Source organism: Ambystoma mexicanum, chromosome 3p, assembly GCF_040938575.1.
Source record: "Ambystoma mexicanum isolate Mex_15411 chromosome 3p, UKY_AmexF1_1, whole genome shotgun sequence".
Classification (NCBI taxonomy): Eukaryota; Metazoa; Chordata; class Amphibia; order Caudata; family Ambystomatidae; genus Ambystoma; species Ambystoma mexicanum.
Genome location: NC_090925.1, coordinates 562,212,620 through 562,239,179, shown reverse-complemented (window position 1 = coordinate 562,239,179; position 26,560 = coordinate 562,212,620). Strand labels below are relative to the sequence as shown.

Sequence of the window (26,560 nt, the reverse complement as noted above, 5' to 3'; positions counted from 1 at the left end):
TAGACTACTGCACCCCAGTCTAAAGGAAATACACAAAGAAGGGACTACCCAGACTTTAGATGATACAGAACCAGGCAGACAGGTTCTATATCAGTCAGAGACTTATGGACGAGAAATGTTCTGGCCTTGAAGATCCTGTAATAGTTATCAAATAAAAAACTTATTAAGTTCAAAATGTAGTGCCCTGTGCATAAACCTACCGGACCACAGAGCGTGAGTACATTACACATCCACGAAATATCTTCGGTCCCGTATGCCAGAATAATCTGCAAAACTATATTTAGGTGGCAGAAATAAGGAGGGCAACCCCATTGTGATGCATGGCACCTGACTCTGTACAGTGCTATGATCAAAGCCGCTTTAATGAAATGTTGCCATTCTTGCCTTTCATTTTCAGACACAACTCTTCATGAGCAGAGCAAGGCCCATCATTGAAGCTGGTTCATTTTTACCTGCAGAGATAAAGAACATTCCTAGTCTGAAACATTTCAAAGTTGCCTTCAATTGGCACTTATTCTCAATGGCGCCGTCATTTATGCCCACATTATCATCCCACATACATGATCATCTACCTCGACTCTAATTATGTAGATATTGTACATTCTTGGCCTCAGTATAAGTTGGGTGGTGCAGTAAAAATGCACTGGTAAATACTGTTACTGCCACATTACCTCATCGCCCAATTATGAGTTTGGCGGTAAGGGAAGGCGGAGGTAATTCTGCACTGTACCTCCCAAACTCGTCCAATTTGGTGGTATTACCACCAGCAGAATTACCTCCAGCGGTAATACCGCTGTAATCCCCCATGGAGCCCTATGAACTCCAATCAATGGGGACTTACACTGCCTACCACTACTTGTAATCCGGCGGTAATACCGCCAGACAAAGTGGCAGCAACGGTAATACAGTTTGGCAGTATCTTGGTGGATTTACTTGTATCTGTTAGTCTGTCCAAGTTCCCTATCAATGTTCACTCCCAAATCCCCTCTTTCCATCCATTAGCTGGGTTTAATATAATTCAGCATACATTGCTACCACTTGGAGAAGCACCTCGGTACCAGACTGCTACTGCATACTTCCTGTTCAAAGCACTGTCTCCTGAATAGATACAAACTACAAGCAAACAGGAAACACTGCAGCATTATTTGGGTAGACACATTCTTTGGGCCCAAGAGCGCAAACTGCCATAGATCATCATAAGGGCAGGTTGGAAATACTATTTCAGGCATAACAGTTTGATATAGCCAGTAAATCCCCCTTCTCTGTCATTCCACCGATGGTGGGGAATTCAGATTTTAGCCCACAGGCTACCTGATTTGCTGGCACTTGGAACCTGTCAGTCTACTCTGACAGGCCAAAGTGTTTGCATGCCTGGTCCCTGCCCCACCAAGCATGGGGGAAAAACAGAGCTCAAGTTTGTAAACTTATGTTCTGCTGCAATGCGAAATGAGTGAGCAGAGCGGTCCGTTTCTGATTCCGTATCCAGAATTTGACTTATTCCTAATCAGCAGCTCTCATGTTACAAAGTGTAAAAATACTCTAGCTCCCATCCCCTAAATCAATGAGGTCACAAGTGAAACATGGGGTGTGTGTGTGTGTGTCATACATTGGGAGAGCAGGGTAGCGGTGTAAGAAACATCAGGAAAAAGAGGTACATTCTACGGCCCTAGGTAGGCCATATTAGAGTGGCTAGTAAGTGTGTCACTCATAAGAGCAACACATTTTTACATTTCATTGTGAATACTTAGAATGACAGACACATTTATATGAGCCTAATTACGAGTTTGGTGGTCTCTTGGCGGTAACTCCTCTGAGATACCACCAAACTTTATTACTGTTACCGCCACTTGGTCCGGCAGTATTACCGCTGAATTACAAGAGGTGATGGTGGGGTTAGTCCCCCATTTAAATTGTGCTCATAGGACTCTCCATGGGGGATTTCGGTGGAAATACTGCTGCAGTAATTTCGCCGGAGGTAATGCTACCAAAATGTGGCGTAAAGGTTGTGGATGTACCTCCAGCTCATAGTTGGCGAATCCTCCAACATTACACCAAACTCATAGCTGGGCAATGCGGTAATGCAGCAGTAACGGTATTACCGCCACACTTTTCCTGCACCACCCAACTCATAATGAGGCCCATATGATTGTCATGAAAGTCGGCTTTGCCATTCGAAAAGGTCTAGTGAGTTGTGGGTTCCTTTCAGTAAATGCTAATCTGGATGTAGTCAAAGCTATTGCCTTTTTGCCAAGTGAAGACTTTGTGCCAGCAAATTCCAAGCACACATCTCCCCCCTATATTTCCTGTGAAACTCGCTTCTGGGTTGTGCTTTCTATCATCAGAGCTTATTTTCAAGTGATAACAGAATACATGTAGCATTACATTGGCGCGCAGCAAATTAAGAGGCTATTATGCAATATCAGAGCGTGTCAATCTGGTAGACGAGGTATACCCTCAGGACATTTTTACTTCACACCCACTGGGGCATGTTCTCCAACCCTGCCACTAACGGTGCCTACCATCTTCATTTTTTTCCGCCCTAAACAATGGATCATTTTGGCCACTGCACATTGGGAATTTTTCATGATTGCAGTTCTTGCATTTATAGTTTAGCCTGGCTTGTTTTCCCCACCTACACTGTGAAGCATTTCCTCATGCACGTAAATCCACGCCGAGAGCTCGCCGTGGGAGAGGCACCGCTTGCAGTGTTCCTTCTGGTTTAGGGTTCTCCAGAGGACAGTATCAATAGCGGCCGAGCTATCTGCGCGCGAGCGAACATATTTCATTTTGATTTTCAGACAGCATAAAAATTACTCAACCTTCAAAATGGCCCCCAGGTGCCCTGCAGAAATACTGTCCTCTTTCTGGCTGTGTATACATTAGGTGGAGGGGTGATTTATTTCTCGCCTGTCTCCAAGGCGATGGCTAACGCGCGTTTTGAGACCTGTGAGCCTTTGGGACGATGTACGTGGGATCCTGGCATCCAGGCGTCTGGAGTGGCAGAAGGGATGGACAGGGCCATCGCTGGATGTGGAGGGACGCTGTGCGGCAACAGTAACTCATTGTCAACTTTACATGAGTGACATCTTATCAGTGAAGCTTGCCGTGCTCGGTGGGGGTGATCAATGATGGAACATGTAGGAAAATGGCACATGATTTGTAACCCATCATCATCGAAAGAGGAAAAAAAAAGTGTTTCTTTCCACAAACCATCTGGATAGATTATTCGTTTATAATAATAGTTGACAGCTGAGCTGGGAGAGAGGCTGCCTCCGTGCTGTGCCCTCTAACACTGAACCTGTGGCAGGTGTGTTATTAAAATACTTCAGGGAACGCTACTCATCTGCATACATCGTGGGTACATTTCACGTGTGTGTGCTTTTGTGTCATTAGTTACAAATGTAAACTGATTGGGGCTGTCTGCTCTCTCTGACATCTGCTGCAAAACCTATAGGTTCGACAATAAATACAATCAAGGGGCAAACATTCAAGTTACAAGCTAGTAGCCAGTCATAAAAAAGTCACTCGCCACCTCAATTCTATGCATACCGCAAACTATTTCTTACTCGCCAAGAGTCCAATATCACTGGCCTGTGGCAAGTGGCGGGTGCACATTTTGCACCCTGAATACAATCACTCTTTGTAATAAATGTTGGATGTTGAGTATCATTCCGCTGGGTAATGCTGATGCCTGTTATCAACGCAACAGAGTTTGTGCCATATTAATGACATCATATTATACTAAATATGTAGTAGAGGAGGGTAAACATTATCAATTAAATGTGAATTCTGTGCAATGTTCGTTGACTGACTAAACTTAATTTGAATGACTTTCTTTGGGTTTAGATATTTTCTTCCCTTTTATTCAAAGGGATGCACACATTGTCTTTCTATGTAAATGCTTTATACTGAAGGACATTCTATCTTCTTTGTGTTGCTATCTAAATGTGTCAATTTAATGACTGACAAGCGTGTCTCTACAAAGGAAACAAGAAACTAACGTTCCAAATAAAGTTAATATCAGCGAGCAGCCTTCTGGTAAATCTGTGTGAATGGCTCCTTCCACGCTGCATTCTCTATTAATGTAATGTAATGTGTCATTTGTGTAGCGCTTTTTCCCACTGGTATGGCCTTAAAGCGCTGTAGGTGTAATGGGAGAAGTCGGAGGAGTTTAGAATGTGTCTGTGCATTTTAGTCAATACGAAGGTAGGTAGGGGGTGGACGTGTCCCTGCTAGTCACCCACGCCGAGCTGGCTTGTGGTTGGGCGTAGCGCTAATGCAGTGGTAATGCAGCAGAAACGAAATTGCTGCTGCATTACCGCTGATTTTTACCACACCTGGCAAATTGTGATGAGGCCCAATGTCCCTTGCCTTTCTGCCTCCAAACACTCACGCCCCCACCCTTGAAGGCATTCAAAGAGTGAGAGGAGCTTGAATGAAAGATCTGGCGCATGTCCAATGGCTTGAAAAGATGGCGACAGGAGAGGGGAACTACAACGCTCAATTTAAATGACCATGTCAGTCTGAGGATGTGTAGAGATACCGCAGGTTTTGCTAAACCATTTCCCTCCATTTCAAGCCCACTGTGATACTCATGTGCATCTGGAAAAGTCACAAGTGGAGATACTTTTTCAAATAAAAGCACACCGGGTCTAAGCTGCACAACAGGGGCACAAATATGTCATTGTGTCATCCATACAGTGAATTAGAGGTCATTTACCACCTTTTGCTGGAAGTAAAACCGTGAGAATAGAGCAACGGGCTGGGGATCATTTCCAATGACTAGTGATATTATGAAGCTAGACAGTAGTGATACCAATTTGTGCTATTGGACTACATGTACCACATTGTCCATCCGTTAACATCGGCCCTTCTGTGGGTTCAGTAACTCTTATCAGAACTCGAAGAACTCGAGAGGAAAAAGGTAGCGATGGGCATCAGCAGAAGGATTTTTTCTTCTAACGCATAACTTCGGTCACACTTAATTGATCTGCATGTGGAACAAGGCCATGTACAAAGGCTCTACGTATCTGTAATGGCTGCCTGTAATGGCTGTCCCTGTGCCGTCGCCTGGTGAGCAAAGTACAGGCATACAAGTGGAGAAAATTTACAGTTTTGGGTGGTCATCACCGTACCCGTTGCCTTTGTTAAAGTAACGTGGCATCCTACATGGCTACCACTTGCATGGTGAGATTCAAACCAGAAACCTAAATCTACTACTCATGAAATAAAACCTAAGCTAAACAAAATGCAGTCCCCACCCCAAACATATTATCCTTTGGACTACTGCCTAATCCATGAAAACAGACCCGCTGTTTATGGAGATGGTTTCAAAGTAGTATTCAAGTAAAAACCACTACTCACAAAGCTCCCCCTCTAATCAAGAAAACAATATGAGATTATTAGGTTACAACTTTCAATTGGCCAAACCACTTGCCACAACGTTGCAGACCCAGAAAAAGCGTTCTTTGAGAACTGTGCAACCATATTCCTTGTAAGAGGTCCAATCCCAATAACTGGACATTTTGATTTGACAAAACCCCACTATATCCCTATCCAATGAATGAAAGATTTAAATGTATTTTTTGTGTGATGTGGTTACATATTAAACCTTTCACAAACATTTATCAAAATATAAAAGACATCATAAAATAAAACTCCTAATTCTTGACATTCATTACATTAATAATTACAATAAAAATATAACAACTCTGAGTCAATTGGTTTACATAGTTTAAATCAAATCACTTTCATATTCATTGTGCACTCAGCCATCTGCATATCAAAGATAGATTTAAAATTCTACATTAAGCCTATATCTTGATAAACAAATTATTCAACAAAACTTAAAAGCTCCTTAGTTTGTGCAGATATGACGCCTACCCAGTTAAAAATGACATCTATGAAATTCATATGAGAAATCGAAAGTGCTAAGAAATCTCCACTCAAAATCCATGGCCACAGGTTATCAATAAGTACAGTGCTGGGAGCTGATACACATCTCTGAAAGTCCTTAAGACGCAGCTCATTGAGGGCTTCCCAATTTAAAATCCAGTGCTTTAAAGCTTATATATATCTGTGCCCACACACTCTACAGGTCCTCTGCTCATAGGGGAGTCCAATCCTTTGGCCTAATACTTCTCGGGTCAGTAGACAGTTTATTCTAAATCTTAGAAAAAATATTCTTCATTTCATTGACAGTGAGTTTTAACAAATACTTGAACGGTTCAGACAAACCTACTGAGTTCTCCATATACTCACTATATAATTATATTATATTTTTTTATGTTTGTCCCACGTGCAAATCTTGCCCATTCACCTAATTGTTTTTTTTTTGTAAATGAAATGGCCAGACTCTAGCTCCCAGTGTATCACTGGGAGAGGAACCAAATTCGGCAGAGCTCAAACAGACCTCCACAGACTTCTTATAACCTCTAACCATTTCTCAATCGTTGGTGATGCTAGTTCTAATCTGTATATTAATTAAGGGACAACTTTTTAATTATAGAATTGCAGCAATGACAACATCGAAAAGTAACAAAAACTCCTAAAAATGTATTTCATTTTAAATATCATTGTCTCTAATTTTATAATAACCATTTTTTTTAACAGAGGCAATACTGAATGTCGTGGTGAAGATGTAACCCAAATAAACAATATCCACAACCTCCGATATTCGCAAATTATTTATACTCCATTTAAAATTGCTGACTCTATTCGGATTTGTATTTTAAACCAGTATTTGTAATTTTGCAGAGTTAACCTCGAGAGCATTTTCTTTAATATATTCACCAACCGCGTCTAGGGATCTTTGAGACCTAATTGAGATTAAATCAAAAAGAATGCTGTTATCTGCATATAGTAACCACCCACCTGTTAAAGTCCCCAGACATTGTGGGAAAGCATTTATTTTATCCACAGCCATCACACTATCAGACATATATAGACTGAATAGGGTAGTGGCAAGCACACCCCTGTCTTACCCCTATCCCAATATCAATCTCCTTTGTAAACTCGCCACCGGTGTTTAACCTAACACTTATACGGTTATGTTGATTTAGCAATGTATTCATATTTAAAAGGCCCTCAGGCATACCCTATTGTTAAGGTTTCTTCCATAGCCGCCACCGATCAACCTTATCGAAAGCAGCAGACATGTCAAGACAGGCCACAAACATTGGCTCATTTTTCACTGAGAGGACCTTTTTTGCTAGTAACATGAATATCAAAGCGTTATGGGAGGTCCCAGACCCTTTTCTAAAACCTGTTTGCCTCACATTAAAAATGTGTCCTTGCTCAGCCTAGTCAATCAAATCTCTTAAAACAAATGATGCACAAATCTTCCCCACAGAGTCTGTAAGGGTTATTGGTTGGTAGCTCTTTTGTTCATTACGAGGACCTTTCTTGTAGATTGGTACCACTACTGCCAATTGCCATGAGACTGGGATTCTGCTAAATTCCACTATTCCTAAGAATAGGGAATACAAAATCTCCTACCACAGAACTGAATCATTCTTTACCATTAGGTTAGATTTGCCACTTGGGCCACATGCACTTGAGTTACTCACTTTCATAGTATGGTCCTTGATATCCTCTATGTTCCAATGGAATTACCATGTATTTAGTACCCTAGAATTGGCCAGACGTTCAACTTGACATGGAGCAAATATAATGGAGAAATGTGCTAACCAGGAATGTTCACAAATCCCATTATTTTGTAGGGACCTCTGTTGTTCATTTGTACCATTATGAAACCCACCAGATATGCCGGCTGTCTTGCTGTGCACATCTTATTAGCATCTCCCCGTTCTTCCTAACATACTTCACTATTTGATATGCCTTAAGTCAATTTGTATAATTCAGCTTGTTCCTGAGCAGCTCAGATGTTCTCTCAACTGACACATCCACTGTATTCTTGAAAGATACAGAACCAAACCTAAAATCATGTCCAAAGAAGCATTCCACAACAAAGAACACCATCATTCATCACAGGGTCAATGTAGACCACCTGATGTCTCACAGGGTTGCATGGTGTTACAACCACATAACCAGCTGCACAATAGCCATTCCTATCCCTCCAAACAATGACAAGCAATACAAGGCAGAGAACATCCACTGACAAAATGAGTTTCTCTCAGCTAACTTACCTTCCCAAAAACATGTAAAAAGGCTATAATCACTTAAACCCTAACAGGACCATCCAAGGCAACCTCTGCATACGAGTATCACATGCAGTAGAACCCTGCATTCCTTGCCAAAATCTGAAAACCAGAACAAAAAACGAAATACGGAATGATGAGTCCCTAAAGGGCAATAAACCGGAAAACGGCCTGGCAAAAAAACAGAATGAGAGCAACCAAAACGGTACCGCCTAAGCAAACACTGTCTGCCTCAAAGTCAACTCCCCTGCTAATGTAATACTTCTTTTTCAGCAATGGCAAAGAGGAAGTTGTAGGATTGATAGAAATGTGCATTACCACAGTGCACCCGTCCCATTCCTTAGGTCTTAAACTTGCCACTCCCCTACATAACCCAGAGGTCTCAGAAACCATATAAACGCGTTTTGCAACAGCAAATCTAAGACACTATTTCCCTATGCAACAAAAACCTTAATGGATTGGTAAGAATATATCCGCCGCACAACAACTCTACCATGCTGGAATGCTTAAGATTTTCATGGCTAGAGGAACAAGGAATAATTAGAATGACAAAGAGCCAGAGAGCAGAGAAATTATCTGGTGACCACTCCCCAACCACTACGGACGGAAGCTGCATGTGCTACCACAATGGCGAAACTAATAGTAAACATCATTAACACCTCATTTCAATCAGGCACCATGCCAAACTAATCTTATATACTCCCTTATCATTCTTCTTCTAAAATACATCATGCCTAGACCCAGACGAACTGAGCAATAGCGGACCAACAGCATGAAACCTGTGGTTATCAACAATGGTGTAAAGGTTGCCATGAAAGATCTACAAAAACAGACATAAAAACACAACATATTTAATGCACACCAATTATTAAATACACACCAATGGCACAGAAACAATCCTGATGTCAGTCTCGGGAGACATTTTCTCTGCCATGAGCAAAGGATACCTATTGATGCTGGATCTACTTGACCCCTCAGTGTTATTTGACGCAATGCACCATGACATCTTAATCCAGCAACTTGAATATCAGGTAAACGTTATAAGAACCAGCTCTCAAATAATTTTCGCTCATCCTTGACAAGAATCTGGGACTATGTCATGCTGTGACAATTCAACTCCGCCCAATCAACTCGCATGCAGACCTCAACAAGGATTTAAATTATGCCCCATCCTTTTCAGCATAATAATTTATTTGGACTTTGTATCACAGAAAATTGAGCAGAACCACTTAAAAGCACAAGGAAAGGGATACATTAACAATGGATTACAGTACCGAGGAAGAACAATGCAGTGCAGAATACGGGTGGGAGGATCCTCAAAATCTTAGAAGGCTGTTACCGACTTTAAGTTGTTCGCAGAACCTGCCGAAGGACCTTTCAACTCTGGTTTCCAGAGGAAGTTTTTTCCAAAGTTTGGACCCTTGCACAGCTCCAGTGTTGTGTACTCTAGCTGGTTTCTGCAGAACTTCTGAGGACTTGGCAGGTTCTGCGAGGACTATCTTAGGTTCCTGGTGTGGATATTTTGCTTTGTGCTTCATGTGTACATTGGATTGCTTGTAGACCTCCTTCTGAGAAGCAAATTCCAATTTCACTCAAACACAGATGAGACACAGATACCTGCATGTGCAGTGGGAGGACGACCAATTAGCGACTCTATCAGGGGCCTAAAGGAAGTAGGAGCCTGGCAGATCAAATCAATTCTGTTTCCAAGCCCAAGACACCATCTAATAATTTGGTATGGCCATCCCAGCTACCTTTTTCTTCTCAGAAGGAGCCCTGATTAAGAAATGGTGGGAACGTTTTGGGTAACAGAAGACATTCTTCCAGTGTGGAAGAAGCTGGCAATCTGTTAATGGAAACGGTCACTTCAAGCCTCATTTGTCACGGCAAGCATCACATTAATAATGCTGACTCTCAATAAGGAGGCCTGCGATACAATGCAAAGTATTGGTCATTAGTTGCAGACACCCCAAGTTACAGCTACCTAGCATAGCAAGGGTGGTTATAAGGTGTTAAGGGCAATTACGCCCATGAGCATCGGCACCCATTAGAATTAACACAGTTATCAAGGTGCCATAAGGCCGGTTGTCAAGATTTGATACTCCCTTTTTACTTTTGTAGAGAAACCACTCAACGCTCACACCAGAAAAACACAACCAACTAGGGAAAACGGCCCAGCACACTACTTGCAAGAAGATCATGTTTTATTTCCACAAAAGGTAAAGACGTGCCAGGAAAGGACTCTGCTGCCACGGAGCACTCTGGGAAGATAAGGGTAAACAACACTTTGAAAAGGCACAATCATCATCAGTGACATAGGTTACTTAGGTTACAACTCTGAATGGCTGGTTGGCTCAACCCTATACATAGGCTGCCTGCTCCAGAAGGGATGCCAGGCCATTGGTCCCAGCCCCTTCTGTCCATCTTCTTCCACGTGGGCTCCTCCTGGTGCATCATCGGGTGCAAAGCTGCAGTTAATTGGCCATTATGAGCAGAAAAACAATGCATTCTCTATCCCTACTATAACGAGAACCTGTTACTGCAGACATGGGTTAGGAGGACACTATCAAGGTCACTATGATTTGCAACCCCAGCTCAATCTCAGACACGTCAGTGCCTTTAGGTTTGTGTTTTGCCCCTCCCAGCACCTCGCTGCCCAAATAACATGACCTAGTGGTGGGGGCTTCCGTTCCTGCTTTCAGATCTTTTCTGATCGATAGGTTATCTATCACCTTTATGGTCAGTAGTCTGGGACTGGCTAATACCTTGGAACATGGAGGACTTGGGACGGGGGCATCTGATCCCTATATCCTGAAGCTGGGACTGGGGAAGGTCAGAGGCTTGTGCCCTCCTTCTCGTGGGATTACTTTTTTCCGCAGAGAGCTCTCAGCCCCCTGATGGCCTTGCAGTGCACATTCCTCCTGGGATACAAATGCTGGCAGTTTAAGACAATGAAAGGTTCATGAATCACTGTGGCTCTGTCCTTTCTCACCGCTGCCCATGTTGCAACCCATCCCCACGTGCACAAGCATAATTCTACGTTTGCAGCCTGGGCCTCGATTTCCGTATTGCTGCTATTTCTAAGATGGTGTTTCACTCCAGTACACCTTATACCCCCATATGCACTAACTTGCCCTCAGTGTAGCTCTTAACACCACCCCTCCTTCCTTATGGCCTAACCAAGCATCTAGAGACTGTTCTGAGGCCCCCGCCTCACCCTGAACCTCTTGAGAGCCTGGGACGATCGCCCCCACTTTCCAACAATTTCCTAGCCTGAATATTGCATTCCCTGCAAGAAAGAGAAATTGAGGGTCAAGCAGAAAAAACAGGCAAAGAAGAGTGCATTGGAGTGCTGTTGGGCTGGTGACATTCAGCGGCTGCGAGAAAAACTCTTTCTCTCCACTGGATTGCTCCATCTACAAGCTGCTAATACTCCTGGTTGCTGTTTCTTGAATAGCTGAGCAAGGACCATCCCATTACCACCAGGGATTGTTTAAAAGCAGATTTCCAATGCGCACTCAAAGAGTGCCTCAGAGTGCTGTTGGGCTGTTTGACTATGCCGCTGTGCAGATTGACGAGAATTAACTAACAGCAGTGCTGCAATTTCAGTAGCGGGTTATGCCTGGACCAGCGTTTTATTGGAGTCTTTTAAGTGCTCCTCTGAAATGTCAGTTTCCTGTGTGCACCCCACACCTAGGCATTCATTTGGACCGGTTCCGTGTCCTACTTCTCCAATGGAGTTGGCTTTGTCATCATTGAACGTTACTATGCTGACTTTGGTGAAGCTCTACTTGTCCTAGAATGCAAAAATCTCTGATCAACGGACTTGCTCTCCCTATTACATTCTAAGCTCTCTTTTATTGAAGCCTGTTTGTCAAACTATAATCTGTCTGTGTTGATGGCTCAGGAAAAACTTCAGTTATGCAATAAATCCATGAGGACAGAAGTAATCCCCCAATTGGAGACTTTTTTGCAAGATGGTGTTATGCTTCAGGTCCCCTTGATGATCAGCTCTGTTAATAATGTAATGGATCAGCCTCTATTTGGTTTGCCGGCCTCAACGGTATCAGAATCATCGATTGCAGCAGTTTCCTCACCCTGTGTTTCCCCCCGCTCCAAATGAACTCCTGGAGCCACAAAAAGAATTTTGATATTTTTTCTGAAGGTAACAATATGAATCCTAACCTTAGTAAGTGGAAAATAAATCAGAAAGTAACAATAAAACCATCAACTAATGGTTCTAGAAAGATTTTAAGGGCTATAACCCTCCATTCAGTTTCCTATATGGAGCCTAGATCACGGCCTATTAAGAAAAATAAAGGTTTGCATAAGTCATCAGAGAATTCGAAACCTGCTAGCTTGAGTTTGATTCTTGAGTCCTTCCTGGCTGAATGTAACGCTCACCTGATTCTCGCAGAGGCGCCGGTCTTGACTGGGCGACTACCGTATCTTCAAAGGTGATGTGTAGCACCCGGTTGGCTCTTTGGGCTGGACCTCTGTGCACTGTATGCCTGACGTGTAGAGTAAGATGTCTGCAGATAGAAAATATGGGGTTAATGAACTGGGGTTATTGGGGTGTCCCTATCTCTTTCCTCTTCTCCTCTCCTGTAGACCCCCAAAGGTTAACGCTCTCACCTTAGGTAAGTGAATGCCGAGCTCTCCATCTGCCTCGGGGCAGGGTGCTGTAACCAGTTTCTTCACTGGATAGGTAGCGCAGGCCTCTTGACTTCAGAGGACTGCTGTCCGTCGTTTACTGCACGAACGGTAAGTTTCGAGTCATTCAAATGTCTTTAAAGTCTTTAGTAATGATGTCTCTTGTTTTGCAGGGTTCCGGCGATGGCGGATGATGGGCTGAAGTGAGTTGAAGATGGAGCCCGTGTGATGAATAGAAGCGCCTGGAAGCACGTAAGTAAGCGCTTGTTGCCTGCTTCACTATGCGCTCTAACTGTCTTTTTATTTTGCAGGTACGAGTTCGGAGCGGCTGCAGGGTGCCGGAATACCCACTGGATTAGATGTGGAAAGGAGTAATGGCACGTGAGTATTAAAGTTCCCCAATGTCTTTAAACGCACCTTGTTTTGTCTTTCAGATGCGGGATGCAGCGCCGAAGGCCTCCGGAGCGTGCGAAGAGTTGGTAAACTTTTGCCTTTCAGATGCCGGAATGCTAACCTGTTCTTTCTTGTCTTTATAGGTGTTGCTGAAGACTGGATTCAGGATGGTAAGCCTTTGCCTTTCAGATGCCGGAATGCTAACCTGTTCTTTCTTGTCTTTATAGGTGTTGCTGAAGACTGGATTCAGGATGGTAAGCCTTTTTCCTTAGGCCCAGGACCGGATGCAGAAGACACGATGAGCGTTCTGCTGCAGAGGTTGCAGAATAACGCAAAGCAAGATTCATCCACCGGGTGTGGTTTAAATAGCCTCCTGTAGTGCTTAGGTGTCTCCTTCCACAGCCACGCCTAAGTAAGAAAAGAGTTCCTGATAAGAAAAAAGTTCCTGCCTTCCAGAAGAGTTCCAGTGTTCTGAATCTAGGGAGTGGCTCCAGCCCCACCCAACAGGAAAAGTAGTTCCAAACAGAAGAGGATCAGAGGCTCAACTGGCAGGCAAGTAAGCAGCATGGTCTGCTGAAGGTAAGTCCACCCAAGCATTATGAGCCCGGCGCTTCCAGCGCTGGGACTGGGCATATTTATGAGCCTGGTGCCACTGGCGCCAGGACTGGGTCCAAAAGGTCCCAATTGGGACTGGTTGGCACTCGGAACCTGGGTTATGGATCTGCTTCCAAGGGAGTTGGGAAAACCCTGACCTTTTGGAAGCAGAGATCATGACAGTACCCCCCCTCAAGGCCCCTCCCAAACCGGGCTTCTCCGGGGGTTTTGGCTTGTCAGGAAATGTTCGGTGAAATCTTTTGATTAGGCGAGGAGCGTGGACATATTCAGCAGGTTCCCAGGATCTCTCTTGGGGGCCGTAGCCTTTCCAGTCAATTAGGTAGAATAGTTTAGATTTGGAGATCTTGGAGTCCAGAATGCTTTTGACTTCAAACTCGAGTTCTCCATCCACTAGGATAGGTTTTGGAGATTTGGTTAGTCGGGTTTGAGGTTGCACGGGTTTTAATAGAGAGACGTGGAAGACGGGATGTATCTTCATGTGCGGGGGCAAGTCCAACTTGACCACTACTGGGTTTACTATGGTAGTGATGGAATAGGGACCAAGGTATCTTGGGTTGAATGTGCGTGGCCCTTTTAGAGATAGATATTTGGTGGATAACCAGACTTGATCCCCTACTTGATAGTGAGGGGCTTCCTTCCGATGTTGATCTGCTCCTTTCTTGTATTGTTCTTTAGCCCTTTGAAGGTGAGAAACAGCTTCCTTAAAGGCTTGGGTGATTGTAGAATGCAGGTAGTCTACTGCTGGTGTTTCAAGATCTTGGAGGGGATCCAACTCCGAGGTTCGAGGGTGACTGCCGTACAAAAGAAAGAACGGGGTTTTCCCAGTTCCCGAATGGACAGAGTTATTGTAGGCATACTCGGCTATCCAAAGGATATCTTTCCAAGTTTTTTCAGTTTGTTGCAGCATGCACCGTAAATACTGTTCCAGAGTTTGATTGGTCCTCTCGGTTTGTCCGTCTGTCTGAGGGTGGTGACTGGTCGATAGTCTCACATCAATTTGAGCCGACCGACAGCAACTTCGCCAAAAATGAGAAATAAATTGACTACCTCGATCCGAAATTAGAACCGAAGGAAAACCGTGCAGTCGGACGATGTTTTCGAGAAATTCTCGGGCCAGAGTTGCTGCTGTTGGCAAGCCTTTGAGCGGAATGAAATGCGCCATCTTGGAGAATAAGTCCACGATTACTAGAATCGTATTGTATCCGGAGCATGGAGGTAGATCGGTGATGAAGTCCATAGAAAGCGTATGCCAAGGGCGAGGTGGGATGTCAATAGGGCGTAAGAGGCCTGCTGGTCTTTCCTTTTGACTCTTGTTTTGGGCGCATACTCCACAGGACATTATAAAGTCTCTGATATCTTTTTTCCAAGACGGCCACCAGAAGTAGCGCTTGATCTTTTCTGAGGTCTTGGCTATACCGGGATGACCTTCCATTAAAGAGTCGTGATAACAAGAGATTACTTTTTTCTGTAAATCTGTGCTGGGTAGGTATAATCGTTCTTGGAAATACAATAAGTTGTCCTTTACTGCAAAGTCCTTTCCCTGCAGATGCCAATTCTGTATGTCTGCTGGAGTTACAAGTTGCCTGGCTTTATCCTTAACTTCCTCTATGGATTCTGTGGCGATTACACCCAGAATTCTTTGTTCGGGAATGATTGGTACAGGTTTAGGGTTGACCAAGTGTTCTTCCACTCCCATCCGAGAAAGGGCATCGGCTTTACCGTTCTTTGTACCAGGTCGATAGGTAATTATGAAGTCAAACTCGGCAAAGAATAATGCCCAACGGAGTTGTCTAGAGGATTGGGCTTTTGCGGTCTTCAAATATTGCAGGTTTCGGTGATCCGTAATCACAGTAACGGTGTGTCGGGCCCCCAGCAGATAATGCCGCCAAGCCTTAAAGGCAGACTTGATAGCCAGAAGTTCCTTGTCAGTAATCGTGTAATTGATTTCAGGAGGCGAGAATTTGTGGGACCAAAATGCCACGGGATGCAACTGATTGGTTACCGGGTCCTTTTGTGATAGAACTGCCCCCATGGCAAGGCTTGAAGCATCAGTTTCCACGATGTAGGGGAGTTCGGGGCGAGGGTGTTTTAAGATTGGTGCAGAGATAAATTTAGTCTTCAAATCCTGGAAAGCTTGTTCCGCCTCGGTAGACCATTCAAAACGTTTGTTTTTCTTTAACAAGGCAGTGATGGGCTGGACTATTCGAGAGAATTCGGGGATAAACCTGCGGTAAAAGTTAGCGAAACCTAACATGCTTTGCACACCTTTTACGGAGAATGGTGATGGCCATTTGAGAACTGCATCGACCTTCTTTGAATCCATACGCACTCCGCCAGGGGATAATATGAATCCCAAGAATTCAACTTCAGTCACGTTGAAAACACATTTTTCCAACTTAGCGAAAAGTTTGTGTTGACGCAATCTTTCGAGGACCATTTTCACGTGTTTCCGATGTTCAGATTCCGATGAAGAATAAACGAGGATGTCGTCAATGTAAACAACAACACATACATCTATGAGCTCTCTGAGGACATCGTTCATAAAATATTGAAAGGCGGCCAGGGCATTGCAAAGTCCGAAGGGCATGACCTGATATTCAAATAGCCCATACTTGGTGCGGAAGGCCGTCTTCCATTCATCGCCCTCTTTTACTCGTACCAAGTGGTAAGCTCCTCTAAGATCCAGCTTTGTATATATGCATGCTTTTCTGACTTGGTCCAGGAGTTCAGGGATCAAAGGTAACGGATATCTATTCTTAACGGTGATCTGGTTCAGGGAGCGATAATCGATACAAGTTCTAAGGTCTCCTTCCTTTTTTGGAACGAAGAACAAAGCTGAAGAAGCAGGGGACTTGGAAGGACGAATAAACCCATTTGCCAGGTATTGATCCAGGTATTGTCGAAGGTGAAGGTTCTCAGGCTCGGTGAGGGCATAAATTCTACTACAAGGAGGAGTAAATCCAGGTATCAGGTCTATCTGGCAGTCATAAGACCTATGAGGTGGTAGAGAGTTAGCCTGATCCTTCCGGAAAACATCTTGGTATTCTAGGTATTCGGGAGGTAACTGGGGAGTCTCTGAAGAAATTGCGGCCAGTGCAACACCAGGTGGAGGGTGACAAGTAGAGACACATTCTGGAAACTGGACCGTTCTTGCTCGCCAATCGATCAGAGGATTGTGTTTCTCTAACCAAGGTATTCCTAGAATAATCTGAAACTGAGGGGCCTTGATCACATCGAACACGATCTTCTCATGGTGTCCATCTTGACTTACTAGCGTCACCTCTTGAGTGGTATGCGTTACTGGCCCGGAGGCTATCTCCGTACCATCCACCGTAGTAATGACGTCCTTTACAGCCTTGGGACAAAGAGTTAGATTCATCCTCAAAACCATTTCATGATCCACATAATTTCCGATGGCACCGCTGTCGACGTAAGCTTCAATTGCATGTAATCGATCTGGATTATCAGGGCTAATGAGGACCATAGGTATCACGAAATGCGAGGTCACGGAACTGGTTTTCACGCTCGGCAAGAGGACCTCTATTCTTGTCGGGCGAGGTCGTTTCCCTGCTCAGAGTTTGTAACTTTGGTAACTGCAGCTCCTACTGCCTTCTTGGCAGGTTTCACCGGACAGTCTCGAAGAAAGTGCCCTGAGTTTCCGCAATATAGGCATAATTGCAACTGTTTCCTCCTTTCCCGCTCCCTTTGTGTTAGAGGACCTTTCAGACCCCCTATTTGCATGGGTTCCCCGGAGTCTACTCCTTTGGAAGGAGTTGGCGGTTTGGAAAATACTCGAGCATCAAACTTGGAACGATCGGCCTTCCTGTTCTGCAGCCTGTGATCTATTTGAACGACCAAGTCTATATAATCCGAACAGTCTTGTGGGGGATTCACTACTTGGGCTAAAACGTCTTTGAGCTCTCCACGTAGACCTCTATAAAACAGCGTAATCCTTTTGTCCTCAGGCCATTGAGTTTCCACTATTAGTCTATTGAAAGATGCAATATAAGCCAAAAGGTCTTGATTACCCTGTTGCAACGAAAGAAGCTCATTGTCCAAGGCCTGCCCCTGTGGATGTCTTGCGAACAGTTTTTCCATACTAAGCTGAAAGGCTTGAAAATCATGGAGAACCGGATCATCTTGATTAACTAGAGGGATCGACCAGTCTGCCGCATTGCCACTAAGGTACGAAAGTACAAAAGCTACTTTTGCTTGATCAGTTGGAAAGGCTGCTGGCCGGCATAAGAAGTGCAACCGGCACTGATTGATAAATACTGCAAACCTCTTTGGGTCACCAGAAAATCATTCGGGCGGAGCCAGAGGTACATTCCCAGGTAGGTTGATCTGCACTGGATTCATAGAGGATGTTGAAGGAAGATTTGCCCCTGATGCGTGTAACGGGGTCTGTCCGGCTTGTGACTGTAGCACTTGTCTAGCAAGATTGTCTGTTCTCTCCTTGGAAATAATTAGTTCCCTTCTTAGAGCATTCGTTTCCTGACGAGCTGCATGCACTTCTGCCCTTAGTTCCCCAAGTAACCGGGCTAGGGGGTCAGTATCCGAGGTTTCCATAGCGCCTGGGCGAGAGTTTTGCGGTAGGCTTTGCGTTCTGTAACGCTCACCTGATTCTCGCAGAGGCGCCGGTCTTGACTGGGCGACTACCGTATCTTCAAAGGTGATGTGTAGCACCCGGTTGGCTCTTTGGGCTGGACCTCTGTGCACTGTATGCCTGACGTGTAGAGTAAGATGTCTGCAGATAGAAAATATGGGGTTAATGAACTGGGGTTATTGGGGTGTCCCTATCTCTTTCCTCTTCTCCTCTCCTGTAGACCCCCAAAGGTTAACGCTCTCACCTTAGGTAAGTGAATGCCGAGCTCTCCATCTGCCTCGGGGCAGGGTGCTGTAACCAGTTTCTTCACTGGATAGGTAGCGCAGGCCTCTTGACTTCAGAGGACTGCTGTCTGTCGTTTACTGCACGAACGGTAAGTTTCGAGTCATTCAAATGTCTTTAAAGTCTTTAGTAATGATGTCTCTTGTTTTGCAGGGTTCCGGCGATGGCGGATGACGGGCTGAAGTGAGTTGAAGATGGAGCCCGTGTGATGAATAGAAGCGCCTGGAAGCACGTAAGTAAGCGCTTGTTGCCTGCTTCACTATGCGCTCTAACTGTCTTTTTATTTTGCAGGTACGAGTTCGGAGCGGCTGCAGGGTGCCGGAATACCCACTGGATTAGATGTGGAAAGGAGTAATGGCATGTGAGTATTAAAGTTCCCCAATGTCTTTAAACGCACCTTGTTTTGTCTTTCAGATGCGGGATGCAGCGCCGAAGGCCTCCGGAGCGTGCGAAGAGTTGGTAAACTTTTGACTTTCAGATGCCGGAATGCTAACCTGTTCTTTCTTGTCTTTATAGGTGTTGCTGAAGACTGGATTCAGGATGGTAAGCCTTTGCCTTTCAGATGCCGGAATGCTAACCTGTTCTTTCTTGTCTTTATAGGTGTTGCTGAAGACTGGATTCAGGATGGTAAGCCTTTTTCCTTAGGCCCAGGAACGGATGCAGAAGACACGATGAGCGTTCTGCTGCAGAGGTTGCAGAATAACGCAAAGCAAGATTCATCCACCGGGTGTGGTTTAAATAGCCTCCTGTAGTGCTTAGGTGTCTCCTTCCACAGCCACGCCTAAGTAAGAAAAGAGTTCCTGGTAAGAAAAAAGTTCCTGCCTTCCAGAAGAGTTCCAGTGTTCTGAATCTAGGGAGTGGCTCCAGCCCCACCCAACAGGAAAAGTAGTTCCAAACAGAAGAGGATCAGAGGCTCAACTGGCAGGCAAGTAAGCAGCATGGTCTGCTGAAGGTAAGTCCACCCAAGCATTATGAGCCCGGCGCTTCCAGCGCTGGGACTGGGCATATTTATGAGCCTGGTGCCACTGGCGCCAGGACTGGGTCCAAAAGGTCCCAATTGGGACTGGTTGGCACTCGGAACCTGGGTTATGGATCTGCTTCCAAGGGAGTTGGGAAAACCCTGACCTTTTGGAAGCAGAGATCATGACACTGAAGATTGTTTGGATTTATCTATACCCAGAGAGCTACTGGATGTTACTACACATCCGATTGAGGTGGAAGAAACTTCAATTATACCATTGCCACCACGGCAACAAGGTAGAGCAAACTTTTTTTAACAATTGTGCACTCTTTAGCTATAGCTTCTAATCAAATGCTGAAGACTGCGCGGATGCTTGACCCTCAGATAGTTAAGCACGTTCAAAAACCTATGATATTTCTCACAATGGAACAGAAGGGACTGTTACTTTCTCAAATGTAGCAAACTTCTAAAGGGGACCCTCCTGCCCAGCAGGTTATGCTTCTGCATCGGGAGGATCTAAGCTATCTATTCCTTGTTGATGGGCTCCTCAAGGAGTGGATTGGTCACTTTGTGTAACAGCAAAACAAGGGACAACGTCAATGGATGTTACCTCTGTGCCTGGACGGGATCTTTCTTTTAACCATCTCCTATCAATTCCTGTTGCCAAGTCCATGCATCAATGTCTTCTTTTAGAGCGTTTGGTCGACCTGAATGACTCTATAATGCTAAATCACTCTAATGTTTGGGTTTATTTGACATCATATCCTGTATGCGATCTATTCAATCAACGGATATTGCTCAGATCGCATTTATAAATTATAGGGAATTTGATGGAATCATTTTGCATGTTCCATCAAGGTTGGTTATAGAGGCTGTATTAGATCCTGAGCATTTTCTCTGCCCCTTGGGTTATGATGTCCTTGACGTTGATAGGACTGTTATTCTTCAGGTTGTGAGAACTCTTTCAAAGCTTTAGAGGATAAAGAGAGGGTTGACTAATCCTGGCTTCCGGGAGCATTAGTCAACTGACCGAAAAAGGTATTAACTATTTTGTTTGACTAATGTTAGATGCTTTAAGATAGGCTCCTGGAATACCCAAGGCCATAAACACCTTTTGCAGCAGGATGATAATCCCTTGGGCTCGTTTGGTGTAGTTTTCCTTGGAGAAACCTGGTTTACCCCTAACCCCCTATTATGGATGGTTATTGAATTATCTTGTCCTGTGCACCTATGGGCCCAAGGGTACGACCAACCTTAGGGCTATTAACAGTCATTCATAATGGCTTTGTTTTCTCCCTGAAGGCTTGGGTTGCCCCCAAATCCTTTTGTGCAAGTACCGGAAATGGTGTGGGATAGTAACTGTGCCAAGTACTTGGGTCTATTGGAATCTGGCTGCCATTACTTCAAATTTGTTTTTGGACTCAGTTACAGATTTGTTGGATGCATGTTCATTGAACCCTCATATCACTGCCATAGTCATGGCAGGTGATTTAAACATCACGTGTGTTAATAAATGTGGGTCAGCCTTATTTCAATCATGCCCAAATGTCCGATGCAACCCACTCTCTGAAAAGTAATACTTCAGCACATGCGCATTGGGATAGGTGCCAAGTCACTATGACTTGCACACATGCAATGCGCATAGTCAGGAGGCCTTAAACGTATAAACTCCACACGTCACTTGTACTAGACAGCACACCGAAAGGAACCCAAAAGGAGATGAGACTCCCCAAGGAACAGGTAAAACATACCTGGCCTGGCCTGCCAAGACCCGTCTTACAGGAATACCCTCACCAGCAGCCTACTCGCCACCAGTCGTGAAAATTGCATGCTAGAGGGGAAACTTCAAAATCGGTCAATAGACACCGGGCACAGCAGCTCCCTCACAATTTTGGCCACACCACGAGCACAGAGTGCGACGTGTCCCCCTTAATACTAGTCACCCCACGGGCACGGCGTACAACACATATAACACTGGCACAGTGCTTCAGGAAACACCTGAGGACCCACAAGCACCATCGAATAATGCACAGAGCATAGACCTGGCTTAATGGCCCACCTGGAGACCCTTCTCAGTGGACTCCTAATTCAGCCTAGCATCAGCACATCACAATTTGGTTTTCCCCAGTCTCTCCACCGTAACCGGGTGAGCACAACACAGCATGCTAACCATGCTTAGCAGACAGCGGCAATCCACACCCGCCTTAGTCCAATGACCATACCAGGTCAATCTAGCCCGTCAATTAAGCCCCTGGGGCCTTCTGAAGGCTAGCACACAGCAAACCGCGCCCAGCATGGATTAAGAGTGGATTAACCAGAATGTTTATTCTCAGTTCCCCACAGATAGACCCCAGAGGGGGCCTCCCACGGGTGATGACACAAAATTGAGCCCCCGCTACCCGCAAATGTGGAAAACATTTAGGAAAAAATTGGGTAAGACATGGCACTTGGACCGTGCATCTCTGAACCCACAAATAAGGCTTAATCCTATCAGCAACTATACTTACATCATACTTGGATACTAACACTTGATTTCCTCTCTTTCTTCCCTCTTCTCTACCCGTATGAATATGTATAATTGTCACTGATTGATGCACCTTCTATGTTGGACGAATAACATTTGATCACCCTACTTGATATGACCATGCAATATCAATTGTGATCACCAATGTCACAATATAATGTTAATTTTACAGTGCAAATGTTAATGTTTAATACACTCAGCCTTGATAAAGACCCGTAGGAGTTAAAACATGTGTTGGCTGACAAAATAATAACCATGACATAAAGGATTAAAACTTAATATCATTAACCCTAAAATATCAAGTGTCTTGAATGATTCTAAGTGTGAGGTAAACCGGTCGAATAAAATTTCTAGTGAAGACACGAGGTGTGGGCAACACTTCAACCACCGGCAACCTCGCAGCTCAAGCCAAAACAGAAAACAACCAAGAAATACTCTGAGGAAAGCGCAAGTCGAGTCTAAGCCTAGTGCCCAAACCAAACTAACAAGTAACTAAATTGGCAATGTTAGAGGAGATATATCTCCTCGCCCAACATAGAGTGGGGACAGTCAATCTGCACCAATTGATTATTTTTTTGTTACCAGCAAAGCTTTTACACTCATCACTGAATAATATGTCACTCCCTTGATAAAAGGTGTCCAGGACTTGTCAAGGGTTTTGACCCATGTTGAATCCTTAGACTGGGTAGATGTGGGGATGAGCTGGCGCCGCCCATTATTCTATCCCAGAACAAACTAAATCAATAGACTGGGTGGATGTGGGGATGAGCTGTCGCCGCCCACATTCACGCCAGAATCCAGGAGAACTGTGCAGTTGCCACAAGACCACTCCAAAGATACAACCTTCATGTGGGGGGTTCCACATCACCACTCTAATGTAAGGATGCCTATCAAAATAATAGCAAAATTCTCCTGTCAAATTCAAGACAACTCAAAAATGGATGCAGTACCGACAAATTCCCCAAGGCGGCGCTAGCGGTCTAAACTCTGACAGGGAAACTGTATTTAGGAGTTGCAAGAGGCTGAGAACTCTTAACACACCAGAGACTCACAACAGGAGGCAGGATATCACATGGCCCTTCTGAGTGAGATGGAGGGGGTTTCCCCTTCAGCCTGGAGGAGAGAGACAATAGCCCCTTTCAGTTGAATGGGGTATGTTAATTTGAGTGTTTCCTGTCAACAGCCCTCTGCCAGCAAGGAGAGACATGTGATCACTGACCCACTCAGACTTCTGGAGGCAGACCCAAACACTTTGGGGAGTTGAATTGCAACAAATATATATTTTATAGAAACAGTGATAACTTATTGTAACCAAATGACAGGAATGTACAACTTTGAGAGTCTTAGTATGGAAAATGCCCTCACGATTTGAGTCCAAACTCCGATTTGTACCATGTTCTGGGGCAAAACCCCGCTAATTATGAATATTGTAGACACTGTATTTAAGCTAGAGACATGGAAAGTTACTGGGATATATGTGGAAGGGAAATGTACCTTTGTATAATTTTTGATGAAAAACCAATGTTGCAAAACCCACTAAAATCGAAAATAAGTTGCCATTTTTGAATGCAAGCTCCTAGAAAAGCCAGAGTCGGGACAGGGACTATCTTTAGTAATATATGATGTGTGTATGTGATGTCAAACAACTGTGTACCTGGGAAATATGTATTTGGATCAGGATAGATTTGTGTGCACATTGACCAGGGGAGTGTCATTTCTGCAGGTCATAAAAATGACATCACTCTGACAAACTATCCCTTCCCAAATCAGGGACCAAAGAATCTATTGACCTATCAAATCAAGAGAGTGGCAGGCTTAGTGATGCTAGCCTCTCCACCCACTTTTTAAAACACATAAAAAGAGACTGCTGGGACAGGTAGAGACATTCAATTCCATTTGCTGCGGAGCATGCTGACCGACGACTTCACATCCAGAGATCCAACACTTAGACTTCCAAGCTAAACAGAGACTACAGAACTTTGAACCAAGAAGGCCCACTGCAAGCAAAGTATTTGTCAGCAGGCCTCAAAATCTTTCGCAAACTATTCAACAGCCGGGCGAGCTGTTTGAATTCTTTGCCAAGAACTTTTGCCGGAACCGCAGACCAGACCCAGACCACTGTGAGCAGAACCAGAGATCCGGATCGCTGTGAGCAGACCCGGTGCCTGATTGACCCGACGAGCAGAGAGAACCGCCGCTGGACGTGTTGACCAGATCCGTGACGAGGCCCATGCATTTCAAAATTAGGAGTGAGTATCCGCCAGAACTGTGCAGAACCCAATCTCTTAGTTAAAATAATCTAATCCAAACTATTTTAACCTAATTAGAACAGCCTCCTAGAAATCTTGTCATCTGTCATTTATCAAGCTGCACAACTGTCACCTGTCGATTCTGCAGCTGCAAGCTGTCACCTGTCATTTTGAGTTTTACTTTAAATCCGAAAATCTACCTTTATTAAATCGTCCGTATCTCTGGAACCGTTTGTCCTAGGAACGAGATTTAACTTTCCTCTGAAAGCTCAGAATCTAAGCTTTCCAACAAGCCTAGAACCTTCCTACGCCTTATACTTTTACCGCAATCAGAATTTACGCACTTGCGAAATTTACCGCGATTTGCGATTTGGCTCAATTTCTCCACTTGTCAAAATAGCAGCTCCATTCTTTCCTTTGTTAAAATCCGTTTGCAACCTGGTAATAACTCATAGAGCATTGCTAAAGTGAGCCTGAACTAATACCAACAAGCATCTCTCGCTCACCCTGAATCTCTAGATGGAATTAAAATCAGTTAGCACATTTTCCCATCCATTGCCATCCCATTTAAAAGCATTTTGGGCCTGTGTTTCAAACTTCTACCTGTTTCCTCTAAGCTTGCTGGGGGGGAACTGAATTCCGTATTGTATTTGATTGTATTCCTGAAGACTGTGTGTGTTACTTCCATCTCCTTGCATTGCATATAGGGGGGGGGTGAATTGCCACCAGGGGAAAAGTGAACATATAATTTCTTGTGAAACCATATCAGTTTATTTTCTGTACTGCATTTATTGCACCTTGCATTTCCTTGAAACCATAAAGCATTTCAGCTACCTCATCCTCTATACTACTTCTAAGTAACCAAATCGGTTTACCAGTAGAACATTATCCATTGTTGATCGCTGTCATATTTTAAGTGTGATATCCAATATTAATTTATTATAAAAGTGTGATAGATATATATTGTTATATTTCTCAAATAAACCTTTTAAATTTGCAAAACAGACCTACTTCTTGGCTCAGTGGGGTCAGGGGGATTCTAAGAGAGGGGTGTTATATAAGGGTTGTCATCCAGAGTACATGAACTGGACCTAAAAATGTATCAATAAGGGTTTCCCTCAGCATCCCAGACTAGGCATTGACTTAGCTATAGTGCTGAAGTGAAGCCGCTTAACAAAGTGGGGGCTCATCTGGGATTCTGGGTTAGATCTATCACTTGTGCAGATTAATACAGTGTGCTAACTGACAGGAGACATACATCCGGTTGGATCACCACGCTGTGTTGCGCTGTAAAGCACTCCTCAAAGGAACGCTCTAAGGAAACGGTCTGTTTTGCAAAAATAAAATACAAACTTCTGTAAGTCAGGAAGGAACTCAAATTCCAGAATGACGACACTGGTAGACATCAAAATAGCCAGAGAGCACTTCTTACATAAGCTATTTGTGAGAGGTGAGTGGACTCATCAGGACCAAACGGTCTGGTTGCAGGCAATCGCGCAACAAGTCACTGAAACAGGGTCAGATACATGGAGAGATCAGGGTCCCCTACATGTGGCCCTGAGTGAACTATATATGGCCCCTAAAGCCAAAGATGAACATAATAAGATTGCCAGGATAGCGGCATATTTGTACCTACATATGGGAGCCATGCAGGACTAATGTGCTGAAGGCCAAGATCTGGCAAATAGGCAACAGATGGTGTTAGAGAAGGCCCAATCTGATCTGGACTCTTCTGAGCAGAGGCTGCTCAGGAGCCAGGAGTCCAAAAAGGACAGCAGACAGTACATCACTAAAATAAAGGAGGCTATGGATGTGCTGCAACAGGAAAAGGCGGACCAGGATACCAGATTTCTGGCCTTGCAGAAGGAGTACCAAGAAGGTTTGGACTCCCTACTGCAGAGCCAGAAAAAGCTGGAGCAACAATTAGATTTCAATAGGGCATGTGCTGAGCAGGTAGTCACCCTGCAAAGCCACCTAGATAGGGAGAAGGCAGAGAGCAATAAACTGATTTTGAAAGACCTGGATACCCAGGCAGAGTTTGACCAGGAGCGCCAGAAAGCTGTTGCCTTCCAAAGGCAAAGGGATGACCTGGCGGCACAGATGCAGGCTCTTAGTCAG

General features: G+C 44.4%; 1 protein-coding gene across 3 annotated transcripts in view; it reads right to left on the bottom strand.

Moving 5' to 3' along the window:
• Positions 1 to 26,560, bottom strand: part of SULF2 (sulfatase 2) — a 747,920-nt gene that overhangs the window by 692,140 nt on the left and 29,220 nt on the right. The gene's annotated exons all lie outside the window — the stretch shown is intronic.